General features: G+C 44.4%; 1 non-coding gene across 1 annotated transcript; it reads left to right on the top strand.

The window, feature by feature from the left end:
* The first annotated feature begins 12,336 nt into the window (after positions 1-12,336).
* LOC138841248 (small nucleolar RNA SNORA51) lies at positions 12,337-12,467 on the top strand. Its single transcript, XR_011376360.1, has one exon. It is a non-coding gene; the product is annotated as a small nucleolar RNA SNORA51 (small nucleolar RNA).
* Positions 12,468-14,909: the final 2,442 nt, after the last annotated feature.

The raw sequence follows: 14,909 nt of genomic DNA, 5'->3' as shown, positions 1-14,909 counted from the left end.
CAATAAATGTCAAAGTTGGGAAACTGTCCTAGACCAAGCAACCCAGCTGACCTTCCCATTTACAACAGCCCAGATGGCACAAGTCTATAAATTATTTGCAATAAAATAGTAGTTGTCCTAAGCCACTAAGTTCTGGAGTAAATGGGACTCTCCAGCAGGCAGAGCCATTGTTCATGAGGTCAGAACCTGACCTCAAAGCCTAGTTCCACAATTCACTATGGGGCCTTAAACAAATCGCTTAACTTCTATGGGCCTGCTAGCAAAAATAGGGCTAGCATATCAGTGTCTATCAACACGTAAAATACAGGACAAAGTCCCTGATGCTGGTGATAGAAGTTAAAGAAGAGTCCCAAGTCTCTGAACTCACAGAACTTAGGGTATGATTGGGAAAGGAAACATGAAAGAGACACAAGAAGGGTAGAAGGGCTGGGTATCAAAGTGGACTTGTCTGAAGTAAACGGATATTGATTGGGAAAGTTCACATAGGTGGCATAGGCTGAGAAGAGATTGGTGGAGCCTCTATCTCAGCTGCTCTGGCTGATTTCTAAGTCCATGGCAGTAACTTTGTGCTCCTTATTGGGGGAACAGATGATGGGCAGACGGGGGACCAGTAAAGCTGATTTTGAAAACCTCTATAAATAAAAAAAAGTAGCGTGCCTTTAGGAAGGCCTGATAAAACCTGGGATATAAGCAATTCTCTTACTCTCCCTGATGTACAATTGTGTTGCTGCTTCTTTAATTATAGTGTAGTGGCTGCCAGCCCAGACTCTACAGCAGAATGCCTGTGTTCAAGTTCAGCTGGACCTTGGGCAGATGCTTAGCTTCTTGGGGCCCCATATCTCACCTACAGATGGGGGACACTAATTGAGCCTCTCTCCTGGAGCCATTGGGAGAATTAAATGAGTTGAAGTATAGAATAGTAGGGTGGTTACCAAAGCATTTGCTGTTTTTAAAAAAAAATAAGTTTTTTTTTATTATGAGAATATTGTACAGAGGAGAGGTTACAGTTACAACATGAGCAAGGTAATGAGTACATTTCTTATCAAGCATTGTGGTCTCCTCCTTTGTTTTTCCCCTACCATCCCTTCCCTCCCATTTCCACAACTACACTCCTCCCCACCCCCACCCCTCCACCTCCCACCCCTGCCTAAATTGTAAAGTTCATTTTTTGACAGCGTTTTGTACATCTCGTTGTTGCAATGGGTCAACCTATATCCCTGTTTAAACATTTTGTTTTTTCCCTTCCCCTCCCCAAATTATACCAACATCAAATACAGTGAAAACAGGGGTTATACCATGGGGGAGGGACATACAAAACAAAAAAAAAGTCACATGGTACCTTATAAATACATTAGAAGCAACAGCAAGAAAGAAAAAACCACCACTTGTGTCCTTATCTTGGGGTTCATTTTGCTTATCATCATCTTATCTGACCTTTTCTGGATTGTTTTATTGTTATTATTCTGTTCCCATCTCCACTCCTCCACCCCTGTCCTCTCTGAATTGTAAAAAAAAAAATCAAGCTGGTAGAGGAACAACACATTCGCTACTGCTACTGAATTAGATCATTTGTTCCATTTAGGGGTCCTATTACCTGGGCACTCCTCTTTCAGGGATTCTGTACCCCATTTTTTATTATTGCTATAATTAACCTCAAAACCAGAGAGGAAATGTATGGTCACTGTATACAAGTGAAAACTTGGAGAAAAGCCAGATGAAATGAAGATTAGCTTAAGTTCCATCATCCGGAGATGGTGGCTCATATTTTAGAGTATATCTCTCTCCAGATTTTTTCCCTATTCAAAGTTTGTTTAAATAACTATATACATGTATTGAGGCCAGGAGGTCAGTATTCTCAGCTTCAGGCCCTCCACAGAGGCCCTCATAGCTCAGTGGAACATAAGATCACAGTTGGCTGCCCTGAACCCAGGACCCTGGAGGTCGGGGCAAGACCTTTCTGCCTAACTCCAGCATGGGCGAGGAGCTGCCTTCTTCCAGCTCTGCACGCAATGCCCATCTTGGAGCTGCTCTTGATCCCTCCCATGGAGGCAGTTGGTTGTGTGGGATTATTGTGTCAGAAGGAAAACCTGCAGGCATGTCTTGGGAATGAATTAGGCCTTTATGTGAAAAGCCATTCTGCCACACCCTAGCTTCTGGTAACGCACTCTGAAAGCCAACTGTGACATCACTAATAACTTGAGATATTGAAGGATAAGTGGGAGCCTACAGAACATCTGCAGCCTAACAATAGTTGGAACACTTACTGACACATCCAAGGGTGCCACTGAGCCAAACTTTCTCTGAAACATTACAACTCTAGAGGCCCTCCCACTCACCCAGTGTGTATGCATCTAATGTGGTTTGTATTGAGAAGTGAAGTTACCATAGAATTACGATTAAAGTAGATCTGAGAAGCCAGATGGTTTGTGTCTGTCAGGAGTAAGCTTCATAGTAAAGGGCACTATTTGGAATCCATTTTTACTGCTCAGTAGCTTGATTTTCTTTTTTGGTTGTTTGCAAAATGTGGCTATCCAGATAAGTAAGTGACCGTCAGTGAAATGAGCTGGTCTGTACCTTGCTTATACTATGGGCAATTAAAATGCTATATAGATGTCCCATCCTAACTTCTGGGTTTGTATATATCAAAGATGTTCCATGCACTGTCCCTGGATCACATGGGTGAGGGATTGAATTTGGTTAGTGAGTGGCAGTGGTATCTGTCTAAGGAGATCATTGGACATTCCTTGAATGTGTTCTCTAGTGGGTTTTCTCATACACTTTTAACCAAAAAAGTCAAAAAGTCAAATCATTTGTTGTTATTATAAATGTGATATACAGAGGGATTACAGTTATATGTTGTATATATATATATGTATATATGGAGAGAGAGAGAGAGAGAGAGAGAGAGAGAGAGAGAGAGAGAGAGAGAGAGAGAGAGAGAGAGAGAGAGAGGAAGAGAGAGAGAATTTCTTTTTGGACAATGTCACCCCTTCCCTCTTTCTCCCAGTTTTCCCCTCATCCCCACCCCCAAAGTTGTATAGTTCATTTTCAACGTAATGTCTAGTGGGTAAGCACCACTGCTGCATTTATTCACCCTTTGTCTCTCCATTTCTGTACCTCTCTTACCCTCCCCCAAACAGATAAATGAACAAACAAGACAAAAGGAACAAAGACAAAACCAACAGAGTCAACTTTTAAGGCCAGAGTTTTTTCTCTTGGACATGCTGTTTTATAGTTTTTGAGAGAAAAGAACAGCTCCAGCAGAATTGCAATATCTAAGATTGTTTCCCTCTGAAACTTAATTCTTTATCATCTTTCTCTGTGACTCAAAGGCAGGCAAAGAAAGGAGGTTCACCAAAACTCTTCTGAAATATCTGTTGGCTGACCCAGTCCAGGAAGGCTAGTGCAAACCCACTGGAGAACAGCAGCAAAGTGGCCTAGAGCCTAACTTCAACATCTTGGGATATTTAGTGGCAAGCAGAATTGGGCTTAGTGCAAAATGAGCAAATCGACCACAGGGTGTCATTTTCTCCCTTGCTGGTAGCAGCTTCCCTTCCCTTCTCTGTCCCCATCTACCATTGTCCCTGGTCTTAACCAGGAGAGACAGCCAGATCCAGGGCAACTGAAGGCCAAGTTTCTCCAGTTAGCCTGTCTCTGCAGAAGACCTTTCCCCCTGCCCCTCACTATAGGGATTATTTGGTGACTCGGTCTGAATGAGGCATCCTACATTTCTTCTTAATAACGTACTTATCAATGAACCATTCTAACGATTTGGTATGGTGAATGACTTAGCCCAAGGTGGCTATGAACAGAGGTACTCCTGCTGAGCATGGAGCGGTAAGAGGACCACCAAGTCCAGTTGATTCTATCTGTGCATGAGCTCTTTATAGACCAGGGAGTGGCATCACAGGAAGGTGATATGAAGAGGATTATTGCCTTAGCCCCTGCGGGTCAGCTGGGACAGATCCTGGCCCAGCTGCTCATAGGCAGCACTGGGGATGGGGGCCTTGAGAGTAGACAGCTGGAGCTCAAATTCTGGCTCTGCCACCTCCAAGCGGTGAACTTAGGCAATTTCCTTAACATCTTTAGGCTCTCATTTCCCCAGCTGGGAAATGGGAATGATGCTCACAATCCAGAGGTGCATATGGCACTCAGCACAGAGCCAGCCTATACCAAGTGCCAAGGAGTGCAGCTCCTGTTATACCAACCCCAGCCAGTGCTACATGCTTTCCCTTGGCTCCTGGGTCCTTTTAGCACTCTGCTTTCTTGTTGTTTCCTAAGAAAGATGGACGCTGAAGCTCTATTCTACTATTTAATACTGTCAACTAGGAAATACTGGTACCCTTAGTTAACAAGTGGAAATAGAACTGAGAACGTTTGGGTGGTATTTTCCTAAGGCCACCAGTAGGGTTGTGACAGTGCCAGGGTTTGAACCTCTGTGACTCTACATTCATTCTCTGACCCAACAGCTTGCAAGGCAAGCTCACGGGCACTGACCAGCTACCACCAAGGGAGTTCCGGATGTGGCCAAGTATTTTTGTTAGTGCATTCTTCCCAGGGATTCACTCCCTGGACTCTGGACAGTTACCAAGGAGGTGTGCATGAGAAGGCAAAGGATGCAGGCAAGGCAGTGAGCACTGAGCTGTCACTGGCTGTGTTAGCATGTACGTGTTGTGTAATGCACACAACACCGAAGCCAGGGAGGCATGATGCGGTCCCTGTGTAGGAAAACGAGGCCCAGGCATCGGTCACGTGTCTCATCCTGCAATTGAACATCCGACTGTGTTGTTCCTTTCTCTACCCAATGCTTCCCATCCGTTTAGAAACCACATCCAGGCTTCTTTCAGGAGCTTTCCAGGCCTCTCATTACGCATCCTTGAGTTTCAGCGTGCATGGTGGGGGTTGGGCCTCTCTTGCCGTCTCTACGTATCTTAAGTACTCAGAGGGGAGCAGCAGTCAAAGCAGCAGCACCCTCTGAGTCCCTACCTCCAAGTTACCTCAGTGTACTCAACACGGAGCGTGGGCAGGATGTTGTTGGAGGGCAAGGCAGGTCCTGGAGCTGCAGGGTGCATTGAACTTAGTACTAACCCTGCTCCTGTCTCACTTATGTCATCTTGGGGAGTACAGGAGTTCTGCCTTTTCCTCCTGAGTCTCCATGAGCCAGAACGGTATTGGGCCCTCAACACATCTGTTGATAGACCATTGACTGAAGGAGAAACAGCCAGGCCAGAAGATAAACAGCCCCAGTGAACAACGTAGCAGGAATGTGCTAAGCTGTTGAAGCATGAGGTGGGCCAGATGGCCGTCTGGGCAGCCGCCTTGGAGAGAGCCGAAATGGGTGACAGGTGGCTTGAGAGGAGAAACTGGAGAGAAAGAATGGATGACAAATGCCAGAGAGCATAGGTTGGATCTGGTGGAAGGCTGCCGCCAACCAGAGAGGTCAACAGGGCTGGCAAATGATTCCAGAGGTGCAGAAGACTTCTGTCTGCACCCGCCCCCCCATACTGCATTCTCTGCCATCAATGGCAAGGGGTTGCTGTGGGGTGGTGGAAACTGGAGTTAGATGCAGCTCAGAATGACCCTGCCCCAACATACTCTTGCAGTGCTTTTTGTTTGTGGTGGTTCTGGTCGTGGGGCTTGAACTCTGGTCTTAGGCGCTGTCCCTCAGCTCTTCAGCTCAAGGCGAACACCCTACCGCTTGAGCTACAGCGCCACTTCCGGTTTTCTGGTGGTTTATTGGAGATAAGAGTCTCATGGACTTTCCTGCTCGGGCCGGCTTTGAACCATGATCCTCAGATCTCAGCCTCCTGAATAGCTAGGATTACAGGCATGAGCCACTGGCACCTGGCTACTCTTGCATTGTTCTTTATCTGAGGTCTATGTGACCTGAGGAAGGTCCTTTCATCTGTTGGTTTTTCCCACATAGCTACATCATCTGTCAAATGGAGAGGTCTCCCTCACAGGGCTGTTGTAGGTGAAAGAATCTAAAAATTGTGTAGGCCCTGACCCCTTCCTGCTATCCCATTCAAAGGCCCCTGAACTACAAAGATGCAGCATCCCTCAGCTGTCTCCTCAGTGGTACTGATGATCAACTGTCCAATCTCTCTAGGCAGGACCCTGGGCTTCTCCCTTCAAATCCAATAGCTCCTTCCTGTTTGCCCTCCTCAGGGAAGAAGCCTGGCTTCCTTATGGAGCAGTTCCTGATACGAAAAAGGACAGAATTAGCATACAATGACAGTCACTCCACTCACTTCCTATGAAAATGGTTTGTCAGAAGTGGGGGCTTCTCGGAGCAGCCACCAGGCCAGGGGCTGGAGAGGCTCAGGGAATTGTGGAGTCAATCAGCAAGCTAATTAAGTGGAGGCGATGTTCTCAGTGTGCTCTGGGACACAGGCTTTGTGTTCCTACAGCTCTGAACACATCCCCCTAAACACTGGGCAACCTCTGGAAAATGTGGAAAAGGCAGGGAGGGATGTAAATGAAAGAGGTGATCAAAAGCGATGGAAAACAAATGCATTAGGCCAAAGGAATGAGGGGCTGACAATTCAATCACTTCTTTCTGCATTATAAAAAGAAGGTTCCCCCTCCCTTCTTTCCCTTCTCTAAGCCTGAGCTCTCTCTCACCTTTTCTCCCTTTATCTCACTCATCTTTGTATTCTACTTACTTTCCTTTTCCTTTTGATCTTCATTAGCACCTACTTTATGTCAGACACTTGGCTAAGTTCTAGGGATAATGGTGCTAAAACAGCTCTCTGCCTTTGAAGGTTAAATGGGAGAAGTGGGTCCATAATCCCAAACCACCCACAGTGTAAGAACAGAGGGCTTCAGGACCTTTTCAGAGGGTGGAGGCATCAGGTTCTATGGGAGCTTAACAGCTACTCAGCCCCATCTGGACTTTACAGACCTTTTCTATGAAATGATGCTCAAGTGAAGTCCTGAAGGATGAGTCTGAGCTAGGTGAACCCACGAGGGAAGGACCTTCCTGGTAGCAGAAGGAGCTGGATATCTGAGTCCCTGTCCTGCTATCCAGCCCAGGCTGGGTTACAGGATACCACAATGGTCTCTCCTTCTCTAGACCAGTACCAGGTAGTTCCCAAGTCTCCCTTCTAGAATATATAATTTTCCCCCCCCGTTATTCTTAGTGATCATTTTGGCTTTATGGGGGGGAAGATTTGTCCTCATATCCTGGATCTTCCCTGAAAAATCCAAGACAATGGACTAACTATTCATGAAGGGAGCCAGAGAGCAGGGCAGGATGATGCAAAGGCCAAGCAATCGGCAGCCAGATGAAATTGTAGCCACTCGACAGGACAATGGCATGAATAAAGGCCTCGCTGCCTCCCAGAACTGTTGCCAAGTGTTGTGACACATGGGTGTAATCACATCTGAGCGCAGCGCTGCCGCAGAGGTCAGCACACGCAGCTGGCAGGGCTTCAAGTCATGTCTGCTGGCCTGAGAAAGCCCATTCATCACAGTGTGTGTGTGTGTGTGGGTGCTCCAGGGTGCTCCCCAGTTATACATACAGAGCTAGGACTGAGAGGGAGAGCAAATGCCCATCGAGTCCCCTTGGAAACAAATGTAAGAAACACTTGTGGGTAGAAATAGGTGTCCCGGCTAAACCAGTTTTATTGGGAAAGATGAATTAATGGAGGGTCTGCTTATTCCCAGTGCAGCAGCCTACAGGGGCTTGGTGAAGGTTGGCTTGGGGCTTGGGCCTGGGAAGAAAGAGCAAGGCTATTAGACACCTGGGTTCCATTCTCTGTTGACCCTCTCAGCTAGGGCTTCCAGGTGCAGAGGCCAAAGATTTCCTGCTGTTCCTTTGAGCTGCATGGCTGCAGGCAAATCGTCTATGGAAAGTATGTGTGGGTGAAGGGAAATGTTATCTGCTCTGCTAACCTGAAGGCTTATTGGGAGGATCAAAAGGATGGAGCCAGGGGAAGGCCTGGAGAGCATAGTGTAGATGCAGGTAGGTATAAAGGGGGCCCTGTGCCCCACTCCTGGAGGAGACGTACATTCAAATCAACAACAAACTACCGGGGTTGGGGGACTCTGAATTATACCCGTGGAAGTCAACTGGGTCTCTCAGTACACCCTTCACCTGCAGGAGAGCCCTTTAATGGACAACTCCATGGAGGCCCAAGAATACCCAGGTCATTGGGACCATCTGGATAATTACCAATAGGCAGGTAAGTTTATTGTGAGCTCATAATCATATAGCATTCTTCTATCTGAAAAAGTTCACACAAAGTCATTCCTAACTAACAGCACAAACCGGGTCTTATCATGCTTATTTTACAGATTCAGGGAAGTTAGATGAGTTTCCCAAGATGATACTGCCGGTTTGCTTCAGTGACAGCCTTTGAGTCTAGGCTTGGTTATAGGTTAGATCGGGGTTGCCGTTAGACACTGCTGCTGTCTCCTTCCTTTCTCTTTTAAAGCCTTTGATTTGGGGACTACCTGTTGTTTGTTTGACCACTTTGTTTATTTATTTATTTGTTTGTTTATGGGGCTTGAACTCTGGCCCTGGGCACTGTCCCTGAGCTCTTCATCTCAAGATGAGCATTCTACTACTTGAGCCACAGCACCACTTCCAGTTTTCTGGTGGTTAATTGGAGATAAGAGTCTCACAAACTTTCCTGCCCAGGCTGGTTTTGAACCGTGATCCTCAGATCTCAGCCTCCTGAGTAGCTAGGATTACAGGCATGAGCCACCAGTACCCAGCTAACCACTCTTTCCTGATGGACTTAAGTAGAATCCCTGTTCTATAGAGGACAACCTGGATCTGGCTTGCACAATTCTCTTTGGGAACAGTTAATGTTCCAAGGCCTGAGCGTGTGCGACTACCTCAGCTGTTGTATTCTCAAGGTAGCTGGTATGGCAGCTAGTTTGTCTAGTTCTGAACCACACCTGCCCTGGAAATCTGCAATCCTGAGTGAGGAGTCTAACATTTATAAGTGACATGAGAAGATGGGTAGATCTCTTAGATATTTGATGATAGGTACCTATCATAGTGCCTTAAAAATAAATTTATTTATCTCTTTGTGGAGTGTTTCCATGTAGATTTTGAATGCTGGGATTAAAACAGAGGGAAAATAATTATAATTTATAAAAATAGTTAAATGTTCTCCGATTTCTAAATGACATATTTAATTTCATATATGACCAGTTAATTTCATATCCATTACCACATTTAGTCTCATAATTGCCTCATGAGGTAGTGTTATCTCAGTTTTACACATAGAGAAGACTGGTTTGCAAGTGCATAGACAACTTGTCCAAGGTCATAGGCTAACACATGGTAGAGTGGAACACAGACTTTGTTCTTCTAACAATAAGAAGTAGGTCATCACAGATGGTACTATTTTTTACTTCCCATGGATGAGATGCCAATTAATACTTGATTCGAGTTAGGGACTTTGAGTGAGAATCCCTCTAAATTCCTGTAATGTTACTCATCTCTTCTCCAAGAATCAGAAAATCAGGCTAATGGCATCTAAGTGATATGATTCAGTATCACAGCAGGTGTGCCAAAAGATAGATGATATTTGTGGAGAGACTAGCCATTGCTTGCTAGTAGGCCCGTGGATATTGTCTAGGATTTTGACTTGAAGAGATTTCAGGCTAGTTTTGCTTCAATGAATATTTACCAAGAAAAATTTGATTTCTTACCTAGATGCCCAGAGGAATTTAAGAATAAATGGAGGTTGGCACTAGTGGCTTAGTCTTCACCTTCAAGGAGTTTACGATTTTATAGGTTGGTAAGATTTGTAATGTTCAATTGCAGTTTGCAAAATAAAATAAGACCAATTACCTATCTGTTTGGTACATAGAAGTCTTTATGAAGAAAGAAAGCCTTTTAAAAATTTTTTTGGATTAACATTTTTATTTAGTTTTAAATTGTGTACATCAGAGAAAATAGGCAATAATTACCTTTCTGAATCTGGCTTGTTTTGGTTAATAGAAACTTCAGTTCTACCCAGATATCTGCAAATGACATGATTCCTTTCTTTGTGAGCGAGTAATGTCCCATGGTGAATACGTGCCACACTTTCTATTTTTTTTTATTGTGAAAATACTGTACAGAGGGGTTACAATTACATGGGCAAGAAATGAGTACATTTTTTATCAAGCATTGTAGCCTCCTCCTTTGTTTCCTCTTCCCATCCCTCCCTTCCACCCCCTGCCCCCCAGAAAGAAAGTCTTGAAAGCAGGTAAGACTTAGAGGGAGAGGAGGGAAAAAGAGTTTCCAATATGGTAGAAAATGCATAGCAAACTGCAATCAGATGGCTGGAGACACATGGTTCTCAAGTCCATCACACCCGCACTCCCACAACAAGCCATTCTGAATACACTACCTGTGTTCTTGAGTACGTTACATGTTAAACCTATTTCTGCGCCTTGGACCCTGCTCATTCCTATTTTGGAAAGAGTTACCTTCTCATCTCTCATGCTGAACCTACCTATTCAGCTATCCTTCTACTTCACTTCCACTATGAAACTATTTCTGGTGCTTTCTCAGTACTCCCGAGTCTTCATCAGACCTTTGAGACTAGGGACTCTGCTATTAATTTTACATGGCCATTTGTTGAATAACTACGAATGGATAGATATTCTGAGTGAATGAATGAATCCATCAATCAATGAGGAATGAATCTGCTAAAAGAGAGTTTTGCTTTAGGTTTACCTAGAACCAGTGGTGGCCTAGGCATTAGATAAACCATACCCAATGACTGAGCAGCATCAATTTTTCTTTTCTGATAAGCAATTGATGTGTCAAGTTACACATATAATAAAGGCACATTATCACTATTCAGTTGTTTTTTAATTAAATTTTGTCTTATCTTTATTTCATTGAAGTTGATAAGGCTGAGGCCTGATGAATACGAGTTGTTTAGAGCAGGATTCAAAGCATGTGCAGCCTATCAGGGTCTGAAAGTAAGAGAGAAAGGGCTTTGCACAAGTTATTTAACAATAGTTAATGGGCCACTGGCAGAGTATGGGAAGGCAAGAGGTAAGGCCAGAAAATTGACTAAAAGCTAGATCTCAAAGAAACTAAACTGTCTACTGAGGACAACAAAACATAATTATAACCTTCCATTTAAGCTGGGTATGCTGTAATATTCTTGTTTTGTATTGCTTTTTAAAGAAAAGGGCCCTGAGCTGGGCACCAGTGGCCCATGCCTGTAATCCTGCTACTCAGGAAGGTGAGATCTGAGGATCGTGGTTCAAAGCCAGCCTGGGCAGGAAAGGCCCAGACTCTTATCTTCAATAAACCACTCAGAAAACTAGAGGTGGTGCTGTGGCTCAAGTGGTAAAGTGCTTGCCTTGAGCTAAAGAGCTGAGGGACAGCGCCCAGGCCCAGAGTTCAAGCCCCATGATTGACGAAAAAGAAAAAAGAAAAAGAAAAAAGACAAAAAAAGAAGAAAAGAGGGCCCTGACTGAAATGTGGAGAATGAAAGAAGGGGCAGATCTACATTAAAAGCTGGGAGACTGATTTAAAGGATGTTGCAGAAACTTGGGTCTGAGATGGAGAGGCTGAATGTGGGTGGTGGCGGTGGGGACAGGAAAAAAACAAAGGGATCTGATGTCAAGAATGGACAGGACTTGGTGGCAATCAGGGTCAACAGCGCAAACGGTGACAGCAGTGGAGAAAAAGGAGTAGATGAAAATGTTAAAGATTTGGCTGGCTCTCAACTGAGAATGTAGGGAAAGAGTTAAATCCATCGGAGAGAGATGAAACCATGAATCATGTTCAGGAATTGTTTTATACATAAGGTTTGTTCAGAGAGTTTTAATTATAGGACATGTAACTATAGACCAAGATATGCCTAGATCTATGCATTTTTTTTAAAATTATGTAACAACTATCTTTCCATGTTATTACAGACCCTTTATTTTATTATTGTCTGTTGTGGGGCTTGAACTCTGGGCCCGGGCACTGTTCCTGTGCTCTTCAGCTCAAGGTAAGTGCTCTACCGCTTGAGCCACAGCACCACTTCTAGTTTTCAAGTGGTTAATTGGAGATAAGAGTCTCATGGCCTTTCCTGCCTGGGCTGGCTTTGAACCATGATCCTCAGATCTCAGCCTCCTTAGTAGCTAGGATTACAGGCCTGAACCACCGGCGCCCAGCCATATGTTTTTTTTTAATAAAGGGGAAACTGTAAATAAATATACAGACTCGGAAAATAAAAATCAAGTATCAGTTGAAGAGGTTTCCCATGCTATCCCCATTTAAGAGTATGTCCACCAGTCAGCGGCTCATCTGCAGAATCTTCTGGAAGCAGTCTGCGCTCACTGTAATGACTGATACAAACAACACATAAAGGGACTATGGTTGGGCCTGTGATGTTTGCCACAGGCTGTGTTCTTACACTACTAGATAGAAAGATGGGGAGGATAAACCTACTCCATATACACCTCAGCCCAGACCCTGGTCTTGCTCTGTGTTGTCCATGGTGGGGACATTCATAAGCAGAAATGATGCTGACTTGTTTCCATTGCTTCCAGGCAGAGTAAGTGTGAAGAGGCTTCATTGTTACAGATGGCAGTTAAACCAAAGGTGTGACTCTCTCTCTCTCTCTCTCTCTCTCTCTCTCTCTCTCTCTCTCTCTCTCTCTCACACACACACACACACACACACACACACAATGATTGAATCCAACAGGTCCCAGGAGATGCACAGCTCTGGCCAAGATGTGGTCGCAGACAGCAGACAAAAAGATTAACAGATCTAACAGAGATATCCTGTCCTTGGGGATGAGGGAGGAAGGGAGGCGTAGAGCTGGGGAGAGTGGAGTTGTGGTTATTGAGTCCGAAGAAAACTTTCTACTTTCGGCTGGAAAGGTAAAATAAGACTGTGTTTTGAAAAAAACTTTGTAATCTCAAAAAACTGAATATAAGTTTAGTGTCTGTAACTTAGCCCTTAGCTCCTTGAAAGGCCAAGATTAAGAAGATTACTGTCCAAGGCCAGCCAGGGCAGAAAAGTTCACGAGAAATCTTAACCCACTACTGGGCACAGTGGTCATGACTACACTACAAGGGAAGCTGAGATTGGGAGCATTAAGGTTCCAGGCCTTCCCAGCGCCACCCCTTCCTTCCCCCTCCCCAAATCTGTGGGACTTCATTGCTGAGGAAGGAAGCTGGAGGTTGTAGTGCAAACCTATTATTCCAGCACCTACAGGGAGCCAAAAGTACATGGATCATAATTCAGGTGCATGCCCAGATGGGACCCCATCCTAAAACTAACAGCAAAAGACAGGGCTGAAGGCATGGCTCTACAGTATTACACCAGCATAGCAAGTGTAAGGCCCTGAATTCAAACCCCAGTACTAGCACCAGCCCCCCCCCCAAAAAAAAGTAACAAACAAACAACCTGAATAGAGATTGAAAGGGATTATCCACATGTAAAGGCATAAATTTAAAAAAAAACTATGGAAAAATTCCCATAAAACAACAAGTAGAATTGTTTTACTACACTCTTTTGTATTTCTTGAAACATTCAGCAATAATTTTATAAAATTCTTTATACTGGGCTGGGAAGGTGGCTCAGTGGTAGAGCACTTGCCTTGCATGCTCGAGACCCTGGGTTCGATTCCTCAGCACCACATAAGAAAAAAGCCAGAAGTGGCGCTGTGGGTCAAGTGGTAGAGTGCTAGCCTTGAGCTGAAATGCTGAGGGACAGCGCCCAGGCCCAGAGTTCAGGCCCCACGACCGGACCCCCCCAAAAAAAATAAAATAAAAATAAAATTCTTTATACTATAGAAACCATTTTTCATTCATTTATTGATTAACAACAGTGGTAGAAAAACAAGCCAGATAACCAGGATTTTCTTTTTTTTTCTTTTTTTTTTTTTTTTGGGTCCGGTCGTGAGTCCTGAACTCTGGGCCTGGGTGCTGTCCCTCAGTTCTTCAGCTCAAGGCTAGCGCTCTACCACTTGAGCCACAGAGCCACTTCCGGCTTTTTTCTTTTTGCTTATGTGGTGCTGAGAATCGAACCCAGGGCCTCAGGCATGCGAGGCAAGCGCTCAACCACTGAGCCACCTTCCCAGCCCCATAACCAGGATTTTCTAACTGTCCAGAAAGAAAAGATAGTAACAAAGGCAGTAATTGCTGCTCATAGGGACTTTATTCAATAAAAAAAAAGCATGATGCCTATTCAGAGCATAATGTTAAGTGACCACATACTGAATTAAAAGAAAATGAATCAGTGTGGCCTTGGGAGGTGGGGAAAGGCATGAAATGGACTGTACATAACTTGGATTACAAGCTACTTGGGAATCTTGGTACTTTCAGTTTTTTTTCACCTGTAAAATGGATATAATAAAACCTACTAATACAATTTGCATATGGCTTAAGGTGTGTCCTTGTGCTGAAAACGTTTTCCTCCATGTTATAGTAAACATTCTTTAAACCAACTTAACCAACTCTTTGATGCATTTATGCATAAGCAGTGGTAACAGAGAAACAAGTCAGATCACTAGAAATGCTTGAAACCATACAAAGAAAAGCAGTGACTGCATCTCATTGTGACTTTATTTGTAAGTACCAGTGTGGCTATGCCAAAAGGCAACCATGAGAGAGTATGAAGTGCTGTGCTGGTCAAGCTTGCCGAAACTCCAGCGGGAATGGTGGCTGTTGGATGATCTTGGTTATGATGAACATGACACACTTTCTGAGTAATGACTGAAGATTTAAAGCAGGTCTTGGCAATAAGGATTAAGCTCCAGAGAGAAGAGCTAATTGGGTATGACAATAGTGTTCACATAGGGGTAAGTACCCCTAACGCCCTGAAATGACGTGGCTTTGAGGATCCCCTGGAATTCAACAGCGTGTGAGCAGAGGTTTTTGAAATCTTGGGGCACATCAGCAAGGAACTCTAAGACAAGTTATCTCCAATGACCCAAATTCCA

This window comes from Dipodomys merriami, unplaced genomic scaffold, assembly GCF_024711535.1.
Source record: "Dipodomys merriami isolate MVZ:Mamm:240054 unplaced genomic scaffold, mDipMer1.0.p SCAF_31, whole genome shotgun sequence".
In the NCBI taxonomy this organism is placed as follows: domain Eukaryota; kingdom Metazoa; phylum Chordata; class Mammalia; order Rodentia; family Heteromyidae; genus Dipodomys; species Dipodomys merriami.
This window is presented reverse-complemented; position numbering and strand designations above follow the sequence as displayed.